The sequence below is a fragment of the Anomaloglossus baeobatrachus genome, chromosome 2 (genome assembly GCF_048569485.1).
Source record: "Anomaloglossus baeobatrachus isolate aAnoBae1 chromosome 2, aAnoBae1.hap1, whole genome shotgun sequence".
Classification (NCBI taxonomy): domain Eukaryota; kingdom Metazoa; phylum Chordata; class Amphibia; order Anura; family Aromobatidae; genus Anomaloglossus; species Anomaloglossus baeobatrachus.
The window spans coordinates 355851816-355871054 of record NC_134354.1 but is presented as its reverse complement, the minus strand read 5'-3'; the positions used below and the strand labels follow the sequence as shown (position 1 = coordinate 355871054).

At 39.3% G+C, this 19239-nt stretch overlaps 4 non-coding genes across 4 annotated transcripts; all 4 read left to right on the top strand.

Annotated features, from left to right (window-relative positions):
* Positions 1 to 73, top strand: TRNAV-CAC (transfer RNA valine (anticodon CAC)). Its single transcript has one exon. It is a non-coding gene; the product is annotated as a tRNA-Val (tRNA).
* Positions 74 to 11108: 11035 nt separating this feature from the next.
* TRNAV-UAC (transfer RNA valine (anticodon UAC)) lies at positions 11109 to 11181 on the top strand. The gene has a single exon. It is a non-coding gene; the product is annotated as a tRNA-Val (tRNA).
* A 175-nt stretch (positions 11182 to 11356) lies between these two features.
* On the top strand, positions 11357 to 11429 carry TRNAV-CAC (transfer RNA valine (anticodon CAC)). Its single transcript has one exon. It is a non-coding gene; the product is annotated as a tRNA-Val (tRNA).
* A 3130-nt stretch (positions 11430 to 14559) lies between these two features.
* TRNAI-UAU (transfer RNA isoleucine (anticodon UAU)) lies at positions 14560 to 14632 on the top strand. Its single transcript has one exon. It is a non-coding gene; the product is annotated as a tRNA-Ile (tRNA).
* Positions 14633 to 19239: the final 4607 nt, after the last annotated feature.

Here is a 19239-nt window from a genome sequence, read left to right as displayed (position 1 = left end):
GGTTTCATAGTGTAGTGGTCATCACGTCTGCTTCACACGCAGAAGGTCCTGGGTTCAATCCCCAGTGAAACCAATCTGTTTTTGGTGTTGAAGTAATTTCCTATCGACTTGTAATATGTGAAATTCTTGGTTTTGTTGCCAAATGACAATACATTTTTGCTTCCATCACAAAGAGAACTACGATTTTGGGTTTCTTTTTTATTGACCATTTTAGCAGAAAACATAATCCCATATTATAAAAATCCTATTTGTTTCAAAATATATAGTTCCCATAAATACAAAAGCAAAAGACCAAACTATGGAGAAAAAAGTAACACATTCAATATACACTTCAATTTAAGCAAAATCCCTTTGTAGGAATAAAACTGGTAAAATATGTAATAATAATTGTAAATGTTTCATTAACCAAAAATACTTTCCTTCAGCAATAAAAAGGCCCCGTCAGTCACAATTCTGCTCTGCTAGCCAATACACAGTAACTTTTCGTCAGGTTTCATAGTGTAGTGGTCATCACTAGAGTTGAGCGCGGTTCGTGGTTCGTGGTTCTCCAGTTCGCGGCTCGAGTGATTTTTGGGCTGTTCGAGATCGAACTAGAACTCGAGCTTTTTGCTAAAAGCTCGATAGTTCTAGATACGTTCGAGAACGGTTCTAGCAGCAAAAAGCAGGGCTTTTTACAGCTACAGTGAGCAGGAGCCATCGCTGGCAGCCTGCCACAAGCTGGTAACCAAGATAAACATCGGGTATCCAAGCAAAGCGCTTTGGTTAGTAACCCGATGTTTATCTTAGTTACGTGCAGGAAGCCCACACTTTCCCGCTCAGCTCGCTCCACCCCCTCCTGCCCGCGGCATGTACACATACATACACACACACACACACACACACACACATCCACATCCCCCCCCCCCCCCCCGCCCGCCCGCCCGCCCGCCCGCTCGCTCGCTCGGCTTACCTGCGGTGATGAAGTCCCGCCATCCCGACCTCAGCGCTGTCACTGTCCTCCATGGCCGCCGCTTGTCACATCACCTATCGCTTCCGACCCGAGACTGACTAGCGGTGACGTCATGGACCTCTCGCGATACTTGGTGTGAAGGCGCCGGGCGGTCATTGAGCTCAGTGACAGGGGCTGTCAGTGTGCTGGAGATCAGCGCAGGTAATGTACCTCACTGACAGCAGCACTTGTCACCCCCCTGCAGTGACCTGGGCTGACCCATTGATGTTAGCTCAGGTCACTGCACTGCTCTCCCAGCCAATGGGGAACATCCTGCTCTTCATTGACTGGGACAGTGTGCATCGTCATGGCAACCCCTTGGATTACACCAGACCTGGATTTGTTTTTCAATCTAATAAATTGGTTAAAGAGGGAATGTTTTGGGGAGTGTTTTTTCAAATAAAAATGTGTTTGTCGTGTATTTTTTTTTTATTACTGACTGGGTTGGTGATGTCGGGTATCTGATAGACGCCTGACCTCACCAACCCCAGGGCTTGATGCCAGGTGACATTACACATCTGGTATTAACCCCAAATATTACCCCGTTTGCCACCGCACCAGGGCGCGGGATGAGCTGGGGCGAAGCACCAGGATTGGCGCATCTAATGGATGCGCCACTTCTGGGGCGGCTGCGGCCTGCTATTTTTAGGCTGGGGAGATTCCAATAACCATGGACCTCCCTAGTCTGAGAATATCAGGCCCCAGCTGTCTGCTTTACCTTGGCTGGTGATCAAATTTTGGGGGACCCCTACGTGTTTTTTTTTTCAATTATTTATTTAATTTAAAATAACAGCGTGGGGTGCCCTCAGTTTTGGATTACCAGCCAAGGTGAGGTTGCCAGCTGTGGTCTGCAGGCTGCAGCCGTCTGCTTTACCCTAGCTGGCTACAAAACTAGGGGGAACCCTATGTCATTTTTTTTTCATTTTTTTGGCTAAATACAAAGCTAAGCACCCCTTAGTGCCACATGAAAGGTACCAAAGGGTGTTCCACTTTTTCTCCATTTTTTTCTCCACTTTCTCTCCACTTTTTCTCCACTTTTTCTCCATTTTTTTCTCCACTTTTTCTCCACTTTTTTCTCCACTTTTTCTCCTCTTAATCTCCACTTTTTCTCCACTTTTTCTCCACTTTTTCTCCACTTTTTTCTCCACTTTTTCTCCTCTTATGCTCCACTTTTTCTCCACTTTTTCTCCACTTTTTCTCCACTTTTTCTCCACTTTTTCTCCTCTTAATCTCCACTTTTTCTCCTCTTATGCTCCACTTTTTCTCCACTTTTTCTCCACTTTTTCTCCACGTTTTCTCCACTTTTTTCTCCACTTTTTCTCCTCCTATGCTCCACTTTTTCTCCACTTTTTCTCCACTTTTTCTCCACTTTTTCTCCACTTTTTCTCCACGTTTTCTCCACGTTTTCTCCACTTTTTTCTCCACTTTTTCTCCTCTTATGCTCCACTTTTTCTCCACTTTTTCTCCACTTTTTCTCCTCTTAATCTCCACTTTTTCTCCACTTTTTCTCCACTTTTTCTCCACTTTTTTCTCCACTTTTTCTCCACTTTTTCTCCACTTTTTCTCCACTTTTTCTCCTCTTATGCTCCACTTTTTCTCCACTTTTTCTCCACTTTTTCTCCACTTTTTCTCCACTTTTTCTCCACTTTTTCTCCACTTTTTCTCCACTTTTTTCTCCACTTTTTCTCCACTTTTTCTCCTCTTATGCTCCACTTTTTCTCCACTTTTTCTCCACTTTTTCTCCACGTTTTCTCCACGTTTTCTCCACTTTTTTCTCCACTTTTTCTCCTCTTATGCTCCACTTTTTCTCCACTTTTTCTCCTCTTAATCTCCACTTTTTCTCCACTTTTTCTCCACTTTTTCTCCACTTTTTCTCCACTTTTTCTCCACTTTTTTCTCCACTTTTTCTCCACTTTTTCTCCTCTTATGCTCCACTTTTTCTCCACTTTTTCTCCACTTTTTCTCCTCTTATGCTCCACTTTTTCTCCACTTTTTCTCCACTTTTTCTCCTCTTATGCTCCACTTTTTCTCCACTTTTTCTCCACTTTTTTCTCCACTTTTTCTCCTCTTATGCTCCACTTTTTCTCCACTTTTTCTCCACTTTTTCTCCACTTTTTCTCCTCTTATGCTCCACTTTTTCTCCACTTTTTCTCCACTTTTTCTCCATTTTTTTCTCCACTTATTCTCCACTTTTTCTCCTCTTATTCTCCACTTTTTCTCCACTTTTTCTCCACTTTTTCTCCTCTTATTCTCCACTTTTTCTCCACTTTTTCTCCACTTTTTCTCCATTTTTTTCTCCACTTTCTCCACTTTTTCTCCACTTTTTTCTCCACTTTTTCTCCTCTTATGCTCCACTTTTTCTCCTCTTAATCTCCACTTTTTCTCCACTTTTTCTCCACTTTTTCTCCACTTTTTTCTCCACTTTTTCTCCTCTTATGCTCCACTTTTTCTCCACTTTTTCTCCACTTTTTCTCCACTTTTTCTCCTCTTAATCTCCACTTTTTCTCCTCTTATGCTCCACTTTTTCTCCACTTTTTCTCCACTTTTTCTCCACGTTTTCTCCACTTTTTTCTCCACTTTTTCTCCTCCTATGCTCCACTTTTTCTCCACTTTTTCTCCACTTTTTCTCCACGTTTTCTCCACGTTTTCTCCACTTTTTTCTCCACTTTTTCTCCTCTTATGCTCCACTTTTTCTCCACTTTTTCTCCACTTTTTCTCCTCTTAATCTCCACTTTTTCTCCACTTTTTCTCCACTTTTTCTCCACTTTTTCTCCACTTTTTTCTCCACTTTTTCTCCACTTTTTCTCCTCTTATGCTCCACTTTTTCTCCACTTTTTCTCCACTTTTTCTCCACTTTTTCTCCTCTTATGCTCCACTTTTTCTCCACTTTTTCTCCACTTTTTCTCCACTTTTTCTCCACTTTTTTCTCCACTTTTTCTCCACTTTTTCTCCTCTTATGCTCCACTTTTTCTCCACTTTTTCTCCACTTTTTCTCCACGTTTTCTCCACATTTTCTCCACTTTTTTCTCCACTTTTTCTCCTCTTATGCTCCACTTTTTCTCCACTTTTTCTCCACTTTTTCTCCTCTTAATCTCCACTTTTTCTCCACTTTTTCTCCACTTTTTCTCCACTTTTTCTCCACTTTTTCTCCACTTTTTTCTCCACTTTTTCTCCACTTTTTCTCCTCTTATGCTCCACTTTTTCTCCACTTTTTCTCCACTTTTTCTCCTCTTATGCTCCACTTTTTCTCCACTTTTTCTCCTCTTATGCTCCACTTTTTCTCCACTTTTTCTCCACTTTTTTCTCCACTTTTTCTCCTCTTATGCTCCACTTTTTCTCCACTTTTTCTCCACTTTTTCTCCTCTTATGCTCCACTTTTTCTCCACTTTTTCTCCATTTTTTTCTCCACTTGTTCTCCACTTTTTCTCCTCTTATTCTCCACTTTTTCTCCACTTTTTCTCCACTTTTTCTCCTCTTATTCTCCACTTTTTCTCCACTTTTTCTCCACTTTTTCTCCATTTTTTTCTCCACTTTCTCCACTTTTTCTCCACTTTTTTCTCCACTTTTTCTCCTCTTATGCTCCACTTTTTCTCCTCTTAATCTCCACTTTTTCTCCACTTTTTCTCCACTTTTTCTCCACTTTTTTCTCCACTTTTTCTCCTCTTATGCTCCACTTTTTCTCCACTTTTTCTCCACTTTTTCTCCACTTTTTCTCCTCTTAATCTCCACTTTTTCTCCTCTTATGCTCCACTTTTTCTCCACTTTTTCTCCACTTTTTCTCCACTTTTTCTCCACTTTTTCTCCACTTTTTCTCCTCTTATGCTCCACTTTTTCTCCACTTTTTCTCCTCTTAATCTCCACTTTTTCTCCTCTTATGCTCCACTTTTTCTCCACTTTTTCTCCACTTTTTCTCCTCTTATGCTCCACTTTTTCTCCACTTTTTCTCCACTTTTTCTCCTCTTATGCTCCACTTTTTCTCCACTTTTTCTCCACTTTTTTCTCCACTTTTTCTCCTCTTATGCTCCACTTTTTTCTCCACTTTTTCTCCTCTTTTTCTCCACTTTTTCTCCACTTTTTCTCCACTTTTTCTCCACTTTTTCTCCTCTTAATCTCCACTTTTTCTCCTCTTATGCTCCACTTTTTCTCCACTTTTTCTCCACTTTTTCTCCACTTTTTCTCCACTTTTTCTCCTCTTATGCTCCACTTTCTCTCCTCTTATGCTCCACTTTTTCTCCACTTTTTCTCCTCTTAATCTCCACTTTTTCTCCACTTTTTCTCCACTTTTTCTCCACTTTTTCTCCACTTTTTCTCCACTTTTTTCTCCACTTTTTCTCCACTTTTTCTCCTCTTATGCTCCACTTTTTCTCCACTTTTTCTCCACTTTTTCTCCACTTTTTCTCCTCTTATGCTCCACTTTTTCTCCACTTTTTCTCCTCTTAATCTCCACTTTTTCTCCTCTTATGCTCCACTTTTTCTCCACTTTTTCTCCACTTTTTCTCCTCTTATGCTCCACTTTTTCTCCACTTTTTCTCCACTTTTTCTCCTCTTATGCTCCACTTTTTCTCCACTTTTTCTCCACTTTTTTCTCCACTTTTTCTCCTCTTATGCTCCACTTTTTTCTCCACTTTTTCTCCTCTTATGCTCCACTTTTTCTCCACTTTTTCTCCACTTTTTCTCCACTTTTTCTCCTCTTAATCTCCACTTTTTCTCCTCTTATGCTCCACTTTTTCTCCACTTTTTCTCCACTTTTTCTCCACTTTTTCTCCTCTTATGCTCCACTTTTTCTCCTCTTATGCTCCACTTTTTCTCCACTTTTTCTCCTCTTAATCTCCACTTTTTCTCCACTTTTTCTCCACTTTTTCTCCACTTTTTCTCCACTTTTTCTCCACTTTTTTCTCCACTTTTTCTCCACTTTTTCTCCTCTTATGCTCCACTTTTTCTCCACTTTTTCTCCACTTTTTCTCCTCTTATGCTCCACTTTTTCTCCACTTTTTCTCCTCTTATGCTCCACTTTTTCTCCACTTTTTCTCCTCTTAATCTCCACTTTTTCTCCTCTTATGCTCCACTTTTTCTCCACTTTTTCTCCACTTTTTCTCCTCTTATGCTCCACTTTTTCTCCACTTTTTCTCCACTTTTTCTCCTCTTATGCTCCACTTTTTCTCCACTTTTTCTCCACTTTTTTCTCCACTTTTTCTCCTCTTATGCTCCACTTTTTCTCCACTTTTTCTCCACTTTTTCTCCACTTATGCTCCACTTTTTCTCCACTTTTTCTCCACTTTTTTCTCCACTTTTTCTCCTCTTAATCTCCACTTTTTCTCCACTTTTTCTCCACTTTTTCTCCACTTTTTCTCCACTTTTTTCTCCACTTTTTCTCCACTTTTTCTCCTCTTATGTTCCACTTATTCTCCACTTTTTCTCTACTTTTTCTCTACTTTTTCTATGGTCGGTCTACCCATTAGCTCTGCCATGCATAGTGTAGCTCTACACCTACTGCACATGTTACTTTATGATTGACATCTCTTTCGTACCAGAGCTGTCTAAGTCTACTCTGACCCCATATTTGTCATTACTATATTGTCCTTGTACTGTATTATGACATTTGTATCATGTGTTTCATTTCTTGCTGTGTTGCAATTTTTTTGCTGCATCCCAATTGTACCTCTACATTGTTCGAGTTTATGTTACTGTTCTCTCACTCTTATGTGATACTGATTATTGTCATTTTTCATGATTACATGCAGATAAGTCCAATCTGACGAAGGCTCAGGCCGAAACGTCATTTGTAACTTGTTTTGGACAAAAACATATATGCTTATGAAAAAAAATTTTTCTTAATACGGACCAATAAAGAGTGATTTTGCATTACTATCCGTTGTGACTTACTGACTTAGTCTGGGAGATATAGAGTGCCGAGGTTACTCACTAATTTTATCTATTATTACCTCTGAGCACCTATATACCAGTGAGCAGAGCTTCCTCTACAGTAGTTCTCCTGATTAGGCATGCCCTTACCTCATGAGCAGGGCATTGCAGCTTTGGTAGCAACCATTATGACATGGACTCTGCTGCTGTGGACCCGGGGAGAGTGAGTGCAGATTCATTGCACCCACACTCCTCACATGAAGGGTCCGCACTCCTAGAAAATGGGGGATACGTTCCCTGAGTGTCTCCCCCCCATATTCTAGACGGTCCAGAGTCGTCGTGGGACCCCTTTATTTTTTTTCTTACAATAAATTGGTGAAAGAGGAAATGTTTTGGGGACTGTTTTTTCAAATAAATTTCTTTTGTCGATTTTTTGTTTTTGTTAGTACTGACAGTTTATGATGTTGGGTATCTAATAGACGCCATGACATCACAAACTGCTGGGCTTGATCTCAGGTGACTTTACAGCTAGTATCAACCCGATTTATTACCCCGTTTGCCACTGCACCAGGGCACGGGATGAGCTGGGGTGAAGCGCCAGGATTGGCGCATCTAGTGGATGCGCCACGTCTGGGGTGCCTGCGGCCTGCTATTTTTAGGCTGTGAAGGCCCAATAACTATGGACCTTCCCACCCTGAGAATACCAGACCACAGCTGTCCGCTTTACCTTGGCTGGTGATCCAATTTGGGGGGTCCCCTACTTTTATTGTGTAATTATTAATATTTATAAAATAATTATAAAAAAGAGCCTGAGGGGACCTCCACATTGGATCCCCAACCACGGTAAAGCTGCCAGCTGTGGTTTTCAGGCTACAGCCGTCTGCTTTACCCTAGCTGGCTATCAAAAATGGGGGGACCCAACGTAATTTTTTTTTTTTAACTATTTTTTAAATAGAAAAAATTAATGGGCTTCCCTGTATTTTGATTGCCAACCAAGGTAACGGCAGGCAGATGGGGGTGGCAACCCATAGCTGTCTGCTTTATCTGCGCTGAGAATCAAAAATACCGCGGAGCGCTACGTCATTTTTTTAAAGATTTATTTTTACAGCACTGTGATGTCCAGCAATCAAAATACAGGGAAGCCCATTTTATTTTTAGTTATTTAAATAAATAATTAAAAAAAATATATGTTAGCTCCCACTGCATTTTTTGTATTGCTAGCTAAGGGTAATCCAAGCAGCTACTGGCTGCTAACCCCCACTGCTTGGTGTTACCTTCACTGGCAAAGGAAAATCCAGGGAAGCATTTTTTTTTTTTTGCCAAAAAGCTACAAAAAAAGGACGTGAGCTTCGCCATATTTTTGTATGCTAGCCAGGTATAGCAGGCAGGTGCTGGAAGAGTTGGATACAGCACCAGAAGATGGCGCTTCTATGAAAATGCCATTTTCTGAGGTGGCTGCAGACTGCAATTCGCAGCAGTGGGGCCCAGAAAGCTCAGGCCAACCGGTGGTGCGGATTCCAATCCCAGCTGCCTAGTTGTACCTGGCTGGACACAAAAATGGGGCAAAGCCTACGTCATTTGTTTTCTAATTATTTCATGAAATTCATGAAATAATAAAAAAAGGGCTTCCCTTTATTTTTGGTTCCCAGCCGGGTACAAATAGGCAACTGGGGGTTGGGGGCAGCCGTACCTGCCTGCTGTACCTGGCTAGCATACAAAAATATGGCGAAGCCACATAATTTTTTCAGGGGGCAAAAAACTTCTGCATACAGTCCTGGATGGAGTATGCTGAGCCTTGTAGTTCTGCAGCTGCTGTCTGTCTGTATGGAGAAGAGCAGACAGCAGCTGCAGAACTACAAGGCTCAGCATACTCCATCCAGGACTGCATGCAGAAGTTTTTTGCCCACCAAAAAAATGACGTGGGCTTCGCCATATTTTTGTATGCTAGCCAGGTACAGCTGGCAGCCACGGGCTGCCTCCAACCCCCAGTTGCCTATTTGTACCCGGCTGGGAACCAAAAATATAGGGAAGCCCGTTTTTTTTAATTATTTCACTTATTTCATGAAATAATTAAAAAACAAATGACGTGGGCTTCGCCCTATTTTTGTGTCCAGCCGGGTACAACTAGGCAGCTGGGGATTGGAATCCGCAGCACATGTTAGCCCGAGGTTTGTGGGCGCCTCTGCTGCGGATTTCAGTCCGCAGCCGTCCCAGAAAATGGCGCTCTCATAGAAGCGCCATCATCTGGCGCTGTATCCAACTCTTCCAACAGCCCTGGAGCCGGGTGGCTTGTTGGGTAATCATGAGTTAATACTGGCTTTGTTTTACCAGCCAGTATTAAGCCAGAGATTCTTAATGTCAGGCACGTTTGACCCGGCCATTAAGAATCTCCAATAAAGGGTTAAAAAAAGACACCACACAGAGAAAAAATACTTTAATAGAAATAAATACACAGACACATTAGAGACTCCATCTTTATTACCCCCTGTCAGCCCTCCACGATCCTGCTCTTCTGTCTTCTTTCTTTCTAGTGTAGTAGTAGTGACGATTGTAGTGAGGGGCATCACTTGGGGCTGGGGAACCTCCATCCTAACTACAATGCTCACTACAATCGGGAAGCAGCGTGCAGCCTTCACTCCGTGAGTGATCACTGCTGGCTGCTAGCGGTAACAGCGGTAACGCTGACAGACGCGTTACCATAGCAACGGTGCTCCCGGAGCCGCGGTTAGCGGTGACGTCACCGCTAACTGCGTTGCTATGGCAACGGTGATCTCCGTTAATGACCGGCTGTGTCAGCCGGTCCCTAACGGAACGGGGAGTCGACCGTGTGCTAGAGCATGTCGCCGGTACACGGCGATACACATATGTGCACCGTGTACCGGAGAGATGCACTCGCAGGTCCTACATGACGTTTCATAGTCATGTGACCAGTCTGTAGCCAATGAGATAATAGCCACGTGACTGGTCACATGGCTATTTTGACGTCACGATAGGTCCTGCTTCTCTGCTGGCAGTGCAGGTCACCGGGAGGATTCAGCGATCATCGGATGGAATAGCGGCAGGAGACAGAGTGCAGAAGGGATCGCGAGGACCGGTAAGTGTTATGGCAATGTTTATTAACTGTTTGTGTACATTTATAATGCATTTTTATGTGTTTGTGATTGCCTCCCATTATAGCCTATTGGTTCTAGTTCGGTTCGTCGAACGTTCGACGAACCGAACTCGAACGGGACCCCCGTTCGGCGAACCGGCCTCGAGCCGAACCGGGACCGGTTCGCTCATCTCTAGTCATCACGTCTGCTTAACATGCAGAAGGTCCTGGGTTCAATCCTTAGTGAAACCAATCTGTTCTTAGTGTTGAAATAATACGCTATCCAACTACAATATATGAAGTTCTCGGCTTTGTCGCCGAATGATGGGATGTTTTGGCTTCCATCACAAACAGAACTACAAACTATTTTTTTTTTCCCCTGGCGGTCAAAACTCGTCTCTAAATGCCATTACTTTGCAGGATTTCACAGGTTTTATAGTGGAGTCGTCATCACGTCTACTTCACACGCAGAAGGTCCTGGGTTCAATCCCCAGTAAAAACAAGCCGTTTTCGCTGTTGAAGTAATTTGCTATCAACCTGTAACATATGAAATTCTTTGTTTTGTTGCCAACTGATAATATATTTTGGCTTCCATCACCAAGAGAACTACGATTTTGGGTTTCTTTTTTATTGACCATTTTAGCAGAAAACATAATCCCATATTATAAAAATCCTGTTTGTTTCAAAATATATAGTTCCTTTAAATACAAAAGCAAACAACTAAACTATGTGAAAAAAAGTAACACATTCAATGTAAACTTCCTTTTAAGCAAAATCCCTTTGTAGGCATAAAACTGGTAAAATATGTAATAAAAATTGTAAATGTTTCATTAACCAAAAATACTTTCCTTAAGCAATAAAAAGGCCCCGTCAGTCACAATTCTGCTCTGCTAGCCAATACACTGTAACTTTCCATCAGGTTTCATAGAGTAGTGGTCATCACGTTTGCTTAACATGCAGAAGTTCCTTCGTTCAATCCCCAGTAAAACCAATCTGTTCTTGGTGTTGAAATAATACTCAATTAAACTACAATATATGAAGTTCTTGGCTTTGTTGCCGAATGATGGGATGTTTTGGCTTCCATCCCCAACAGAGCTACGAATTTGTTTTGTTTTTCCTGGCGGTCAAAACTCGTCTCTAATTGCCATTACTTTGCAGGCTTTCAAAGGTTTCATAGTGTAGTGGAAATCACGTCTGCTTTACATGCAGAAGGTCCTGGGTTCAATCCCCAGTGAAATCCATGTGTTCTTGTGTTTAAATAATACCCTATCAACCTGCAGTATATAAAGTTCTTGGCTTTGTTGCCGAATAACTGGATGTTTCAGCTTCCATCACCAACAGAGCTACGAATTTGTTTTTTTTCCCCTGGCGGTCAAATCTCGTCTCTAGTTGCCATTACTTTGCAGTATTTCAAAGGTTTCATAGTGTAGTGGTCATCACGTCTGCTTCACACGCAGAAGGTCCTGGGTTCAATCCCCAGTGAAACCAATCTGTTTTTGGTGTTGAAGTAATTTCCTATCGACTTGTAATATGTGAAATTCTTGGTTTTGTTGCCAAATGACAATACATTTTTGCTTAAATCACAAAGAGAACTACGATTTTGGGTTTCTTTTTTATTGACCATTTTAGCAGAAAACATAATCCCATATTATAAAAATCCTATTTGTTTCAAAATATATAGTTTCCATAAATACAAAAGCAAAAGACCAAACTATGGAGAAAAAAGTAACACATTCAATATACACTTCAATTTAAGCAAAATCCCTTTGTAGGAATAAAACTGGTAAAATATGTAATAATAATTGTAAATGTTTCATTAACCAAAAATACTTTCCTTCAGCAATAAAAAGGCCCCGTCAGTCACAATTCTGCTCTGCTAGCCAACACACAGTAACTTTCCGTCAGGTTTCATAGTGTAGTGGTCATCACGTCTGCTTAACACGCAGAAGGTCCTGGGTTCAATCCTTAGTGAAACCAATCTGTTCTTAGTGTTGAAATAATACGCTATCCAACTACAATATATGAAGTTCTCGGCTTTGTTGCCGATTGATGGGATGTTTTGGCTTCCATCACAAACAGAACTACAAACTATTTTTTTTTTTCCCCTGGCGGTCAAAACTCGTCTCTAAATGCCATTACTTTGCAGGATTTCACAGGTTTTATAGTGGAGTCGTCATCACGTCTACTTCACACGCAGAAGATCCTGGGTTCAATCCCCATTAAAATCAAGCCGTTTTCGCTGTTGAAGTAATTTGCTATCAACCTGTAACATATGAAATTCTTTGTTTTGTTGCCAACTGATAATATATTTTGGCTTCCATCACCAAGAGAACTACGATTTTGGGTTTCTTTTTTATTGACCATTTTAGCAGAAAACATAATCCCATATTATAAAAATCCTGTTTGTTTCAAAATATATAGTTGCTTTAAATACAAAAGCAAACAACTAAACTATGTGGAAAAAAGTATCACATTCAATGTAAACTTCCTTTTAAGCAAAATCCCTTTGTAGGCATAAAACTGGTAAAATATGTAATAAAAATTGTAAATGTTTCATTAACCAAAAATACTTTCCTTAAGCAATAAAAAGGCCCCGTCAGTAACAATTCTGCTCTGCTAGCCAATACACAGTAACTTTCCATCAGGTTTCATAGAGTAGTGGTCATCACGTCTGCTTAACATGCAGAAGGTCCTGCATTCAATCCCCATTAAAACCAATCTGTTCTTGTTGTTGAAATAATACTCAATTAAACTACAATATATGAAGTTCTTGGCTTTGTTGCCGAATGATGGGATGTTTTGGCTTCCATCCCCAACAGAGCTACGAATTTGTTTTGTTTTTCCTGGCGGTCAAAACTCGTCTCTAATTGCCATTACTTTGCAGGCTTTCAAAGGTTTCATAGTGTAGTGGAAATCACATCTGCTTAACACGCAGAATGTCCTGGGTTCAATCCCCAGTGAAACCCATGTGTTCCTGGTGTTGAAATAATATCCTATCAGTCTGCAATATATGAAGTTCTTGGCTTTGTTGCCGAATAACGAGATGTTTTAGCTTCCATCACCAGCAGAGCTACGAATTTGTTTTTTTTCCCCTGGCGGTCAAAACTCGTCTCTAATTGCCATTACTTTGCAGGATTTCAAAGGTTTCATAGTGTAGTGGTCATCACGTCTACTTCACACGCAGAAGGTCCTGGGTTCATTTCCTAGTGAAACTAATCTGTTTTTGGTGTTGAAGTAATTTCCTATCGACTTGTAATATGTGAAATTCTTGGTTTCGTTGCCAAATGACAATACATTTTGGCTTCCATCACAAAGAGAACTACGATTTTGGGTTTCTTTTTTATTGACCATTTTAGCAGAAAACATAATTCCATATTATAAAAATCCTATTTGTTTTAAAATATATAGTTCCCATAAATACAAAAGCAAACGACTAAATTATGTAGAAAAAAGTAACACATTCAATAAAAACTTCAATTTAAGCAAAATCCCTTTGTAGGAATAAAACTAGTAAAATATATAATAAAAATTGTAAATGTTTCATTAACCAAAAATACTTTCCTTCAGCAAGAAAAAGGCCCCGTCAGTCACAATTCTGCTCTGCTAGCCAATACACAGTAACTTTTCGTCAGGTTTCACAGTGTCGTGGTCATCACGTCTGCTTAACACGCAGAAGGTCCCGGCTTCAATCACCAGTGAAACCAATCCGTTCTTAGTGTTGAAATAATACGCTATCCAACTACAATATATGAAGTTCTCGGCTTTGTTGCCGAATGATGGGATGTTTTGGCTTCCATCACAAACAGAACTACAAATTATTTTTTTTCCCCTGGCGGTCAAAACTCGTCTCTAAATACCATTACTTTGCAGGATTTCACAGCTTTCATAGTGGAGTGGTCATCACGTCTACTTCACACGCAGTAGGTCCTGGGTTCAATCACCAGTAAAAACAATCCGTTTTCGCTGTTGAGGTAATTTGCTATCAACCTGTAATATATGAAATTCTTGGTTTTGTTGCCAACTGATAATATATTTTGGCTTCCATCACCAAGAGAACTACGATTTTGGGTTTCTTTTTTATTGACCATTTTAGCAGAAAACATAATCCCATGTTATAAAAATCCTGTTTGTTTCAAAATATATAGTTCCCATAAATACAAAAGCAAAAGACCAAACTATGGAGAAAAAAGTAACACATTCAATATAAACTTCAATTTAAGCAAATTCCCTTTGTAGGAATAAAACTGGTAAAATATGTAATAACAATTGTAAATGTTTCATTAACCAAAAATACTTTCCTTCAGCAATAAAAAGGCCCCATCAGTCACAATTCTGCTCTGTTAGCCAATACACAGTAACTTTCTATCAGGTTTCATAGAGTAGTGGTCATCACGTCTGCTTAACACGCAGAAGGTCCTGCGTTCAATCTCCAGTAAAACCAATCTGTTCTTGGTGTTGAAATAATACCCAATTAAACTACAATATATGAAGTTCTTGGCTTTGTTGCCGAATGATGGGATGTTTTGGCTTCCATCACCAACAGAGCTACGAATTTGGTTCTTTTTTCCCTGGCGGTCAAAACTCGTCTCTAATTGCCATTACTTTGCAGACTTTTAAAGGTTACATAGTGTAGTGGAAATCACGTCTGCTTTATACGCAGAAGGTCCTGGGTTCAATACCCAGTGAAACCCATGTGTTCTTGGTGTTGAAATAATATCCTATCAGCCTGCAATATTTAAAGTTCTTGGCTTTGTTGCCGAATAACGAGATGTTTTAGCTTCCATCACCAACAGAGCTACGAATTTGGTTTGTTTCCCCTGGCGGTCCAAACTCGTCTCTAATTGCCATTACTTTGCAGGATTTCAAAGGTTTCATAGTGTAGTGGTCATCACGTCTACTTCACACGCAGAAGGTCCTTGGTTCATTTCCTAGTGAAACCAATCTGTTTTTGGTGTTGAAGTAATTTCCTATCGACTTGTAATATGTGAAATTCTTGGTTTCGTTGCCAAATGACAATACATTTTGGCTTCCATCACAAAAAGAACTACGATTTTGGGTTTCTTTTTTATTGACCATTTTAGCAGAAAACATAATCCCATATTATAAAAATCCTATTTGTTTTAAAATATATAGTTCCCATAAATACAAAAGCAAACGACTAAACTATGTAGAAAAAAGTAACACATTCAATAAAAACTTCAATTTAAGCAAAATCCCTTTGTAGGAATAAAACTAGTAAAATATATAATAAAAATTGTAAATGTTTCATTAACCAAAAATACTTTCCTTCAGCAATAAAAAGGCCCCGTCAGTCACAATTCTGCTCTGCTAGCCAATAAACAGTAACTTTTCGTCATGTTTGACAGTGTAGTGGTCATCACGTCTGCTTAACACGCAGAAGGTCCTGGGTTCAATCCCTAGAGAAACCAATCTGTTATCAGTGTTGAAATAATACGCTATCCAACTACAATATATGAAGTTCTCGGCTTTGTTGCCGAATAATGGGATGTTTTGGCTTCCATCACAAACAGAACTACAAATTATTTTTTTTTTTCCCCTGGCGGTCACAACTCGTCTCTAAATGCCAATACTTTGCAGGGCTTCACAGCTTTCATAGTGGAGTGGTCATCACGTCTACTTCACACGCAGAAGGTCCTGGGTTCAATCCCCAGTAAAAACAAGCCATTTTTATTGTTGAAGTAACTTGCTATCAACCTGTAATATATGAAATTCTTGGTTTTGTTGCCAACTGATAATATATTTTGGCTTCCATCACCAAGAGAACTACGATTTTGGGTTTCTTTTTTATTGACCATTTTAGCAGAAAACATAATCCCATATTATAAAAATCCTGTTTGTTTCAAAATATATAGTTCCTTTAAATACAAAAGCAAACGACTAAACTATGTAGAAAAAAGTAACACATTCAATGTAAACTTCCATTTAAGCAAAATCCCTTTGTAGGAATAAAAGTGGTAAAATATGTAATAACAATTGTAAATGTTTCATTAACCAAAAATACTTTCCGTCAGCAATAAAAAGTCCCCGTCAGTCACTATTCTGCTCTGCTAGCCAATACACAGTAACTTTCCCTCAGGTTTCATAGAGTAGTGGTCATCACGTGTGCTTAACACGCAGAAGGTCCTGCGTTCAATCCCCAGTAAAACCAATCTGTTCTTGGTGTTGAAATAATACCCAATTAAACTACAATATATGAAGTTCTAGGCTGTGTTGCCGAATGATGGGATGTTTTGGCTTCCATCACCAACAGAGCTACGAATTTGTTTTTTTTCCACCTGGCGGTCAAAACTCGTCTCTAATTGCCATTACTTTGCAGGATTTCAAAGGTTTCATAGTGTAGTGGTCATCACGTCTACTTCACACGCAGAAGGTCCTGGGTTCATTTCCTAGTGAAACCAATCTGTTTTTGGTGTTGAAGTTATTTCCTATCGACTTGTAATATGTGAAATTCTTGGTTTCGTTGCCAAATGACAATACATTTTGGCTTCCATCACAAAGAGAACTACGATTTTGGGTTTCTTTTTTATTGACCATTTTAGCAGAAAACATAATCCCATATTATAAAAATCCTATTTGTTTTAAAATATATAGTTCCCATAAATACAAAAGCAAACGACTAAACTATGTAGAAAAAAGTAACACATTCAATAAAAACTTCAATTTAACCAAAATCCCTTTGTAGGAATAAAACTAGTAAAATATATAATAGAAATTGTAAATGTTTCATTAACCAAAAATACTTTCCTTCAGCAAGAAAAAGGCCCCGTCAGTCACAATTCTGCTCTGCTAGCCAATACACAGTAACTTTTCGTCAGGTTTCACAGTGTAGTGGTCATCACGTCTGCTTAACACGCAGAAGGTCCTGGCTTCAATCACCAGTGAAACCAATCTGTTCTTAGTGTTGAAATAATACGCTATCCAACTACAATATATGAAGTTCTCGGCTTTGTTGCCGAATGATGGGATGTTTTGGCTTCCATCACAAACAGAACTACAAATTATTTTTTTTCCCCTGTTGGTCAAAACTCGTCTCTAAATGCCATTACTTTGCAGGTTTTCACAGCTTTCATAGTGGAGTGGTCATCACGTCTACTTCACATGCAGTAGGTCCTGGGTTCAATCACCAGTAAAAACAATCTGTTTTCGCTGTTGAAGTAATTTGCTATCAACCTGTAATATATGAAATTCTTGGTTTTGTTGCCAACTGATAATATATTTTGGCTTCCATCACCAAGAGAACTACGATTTTGGGTTTCTTTTTTATTGACCATTTTAGCAGAAAACATAATCCCATGTTATAAAAATCCTGTTTGTTTCAAAATATATAGTTCCCATAAATACAAAAGCAAAAGACCAAACTATGGAGAAAAAAGTAACACATTCAATATAAACTTCAATTTAAGCAAATTCCCTTTGTAGGAATAAAACTGGTAAAATATGTTATAACAATTGTAAATGTTTCATTAACCAAAAATACTTTCCTTCAGCAATAAAAAGGCCCCGTCAGTCACAATTCTGCTCTGCTAGCCAATACACAGTAACTTTCCATCAGGTTTCATAGAGTAGTGGTCATCACGTCTGTTTAACACGCAGAAGGTCCTGTGTTCAATCTCCAGTAAAACCAATCTGTTCTTGGTGTTGAAATAATACCCAATTAAACTACAATATATGAAGTTCCTGCCTTTGTTGCTGAATGACGGGATGTTTTGGCTTCCATCACCAACAGAGCTACGAATTTGTTTTTTTTCCCCTGGCGGTGAAAACTCGTCTCTAATTGCCATTACTTTGCAGGATTTCACACCTTTCATAGTGGAGTGGTCATCACGTCTGCTTCACACGCAGAAGATCCTGGGTTCAAACCCCAGTAAAAACAAGCCGTTTTCGCTGTGTAAGTAATTTGCTATCAACCTGTAATATATGAAAATCTTGGTTTTGTTGCCAACTGATAATATATTTTGGCTTCCATCACCAAAAGAACTACAATTTTGGGTTTCTTTTTTATTGACCATTTTAGCAGAAAACATAATCCCATATTATAAAAATCCTGTTTGTTTCAAAATATATAGTTCCTTTAAATACAAAAGCAAACGACTAAACTATGTAGAAAAAAGTAACACATTCAATGTAAACTTCCATTTAAGCAAAATCCCTTTGTAGGAATAAAACTGGTAAAATATGTAATAAAAATTGTAAATGTTTCATTAACCAAAAATACTTTCCTTCAGCAATAAAAAGGCCCGTCAGTCACAATTCTTCTCTGCTAGCCAATACACAGTAACTTATCATCAGGTTTCATAGTGTAGTGCTCATCACGTCTGCTTAACACGCAGAAGGTCCTAGGCTGAATCCCCAGTAAAACCTATCTGTTCATGGTGTTGAAATAAAACCCTATCAACCTGCAGTATATGATGTTCTTGGCTTTGTTGCCGAATGACGGGATGTTTTAGCTTCCATCACTAACAGAGCTACAAATTTGTTATTTTTCCCCTGGCGGTCAAAACTCGTCTCTAATTGCCATTACTTTGCAGGATTTCAAAGGTTTCATAGTGTAGTGGTCATCACGTCTGCTTCACATGCAGAAGTTCCTGGGTTCAATCCCCAGTAAAATCAAGCCGTTATCGCTGTTGAAGTAATTTGCTATCAACCTGTAATATATGAAATTCTTGATTTTGTTGCCAACTGATAATATATTTTGGCTTCCATCACCAAGAGAACTACGATTTTGGGTTTCTTTTTTATTAACCATTTTAGCAGAAAACATAATACCATATTATAAAAATCCTATCTGTTTTAAAATATATAGTTCCCATAAATACAAAAGCAAACGACTAAACTATGTAGAAAAAAGTAACACATTCAATGTAAACTTCAATTTAAGCGAAATCCCTTTGTAGGAATAAAACTGGTAAAATATGTAATAAAAATTGTAAATGTTTCATTAACCAAAAATACTTTCCTTCAGCAATAAAAAGGCCCCTAAGTCACAATTCTGCTCTGCTAGCCAATACACAGTAAATTTTCATCAGGTTTCATAGTGTAGTGGTCATCACGTCTGCTTAACATGCAGAAGGTCCTGTGTTCAATCCCCAGTGAAACCAATCTGTTCTTAGTTTTGAGATAATTTGCTATCTAACTACAATATATGAAGTTCTCGCCTTTGTTGCCGAATGACGGGATGTTTTGGCTTCCATCACAAACAGAACTACAAATTATTTTTTTTTTTTCCCCTGGCGGTCAAAACTCGTCTCTAAATGCCATTACTTTGCAGGATTTCACA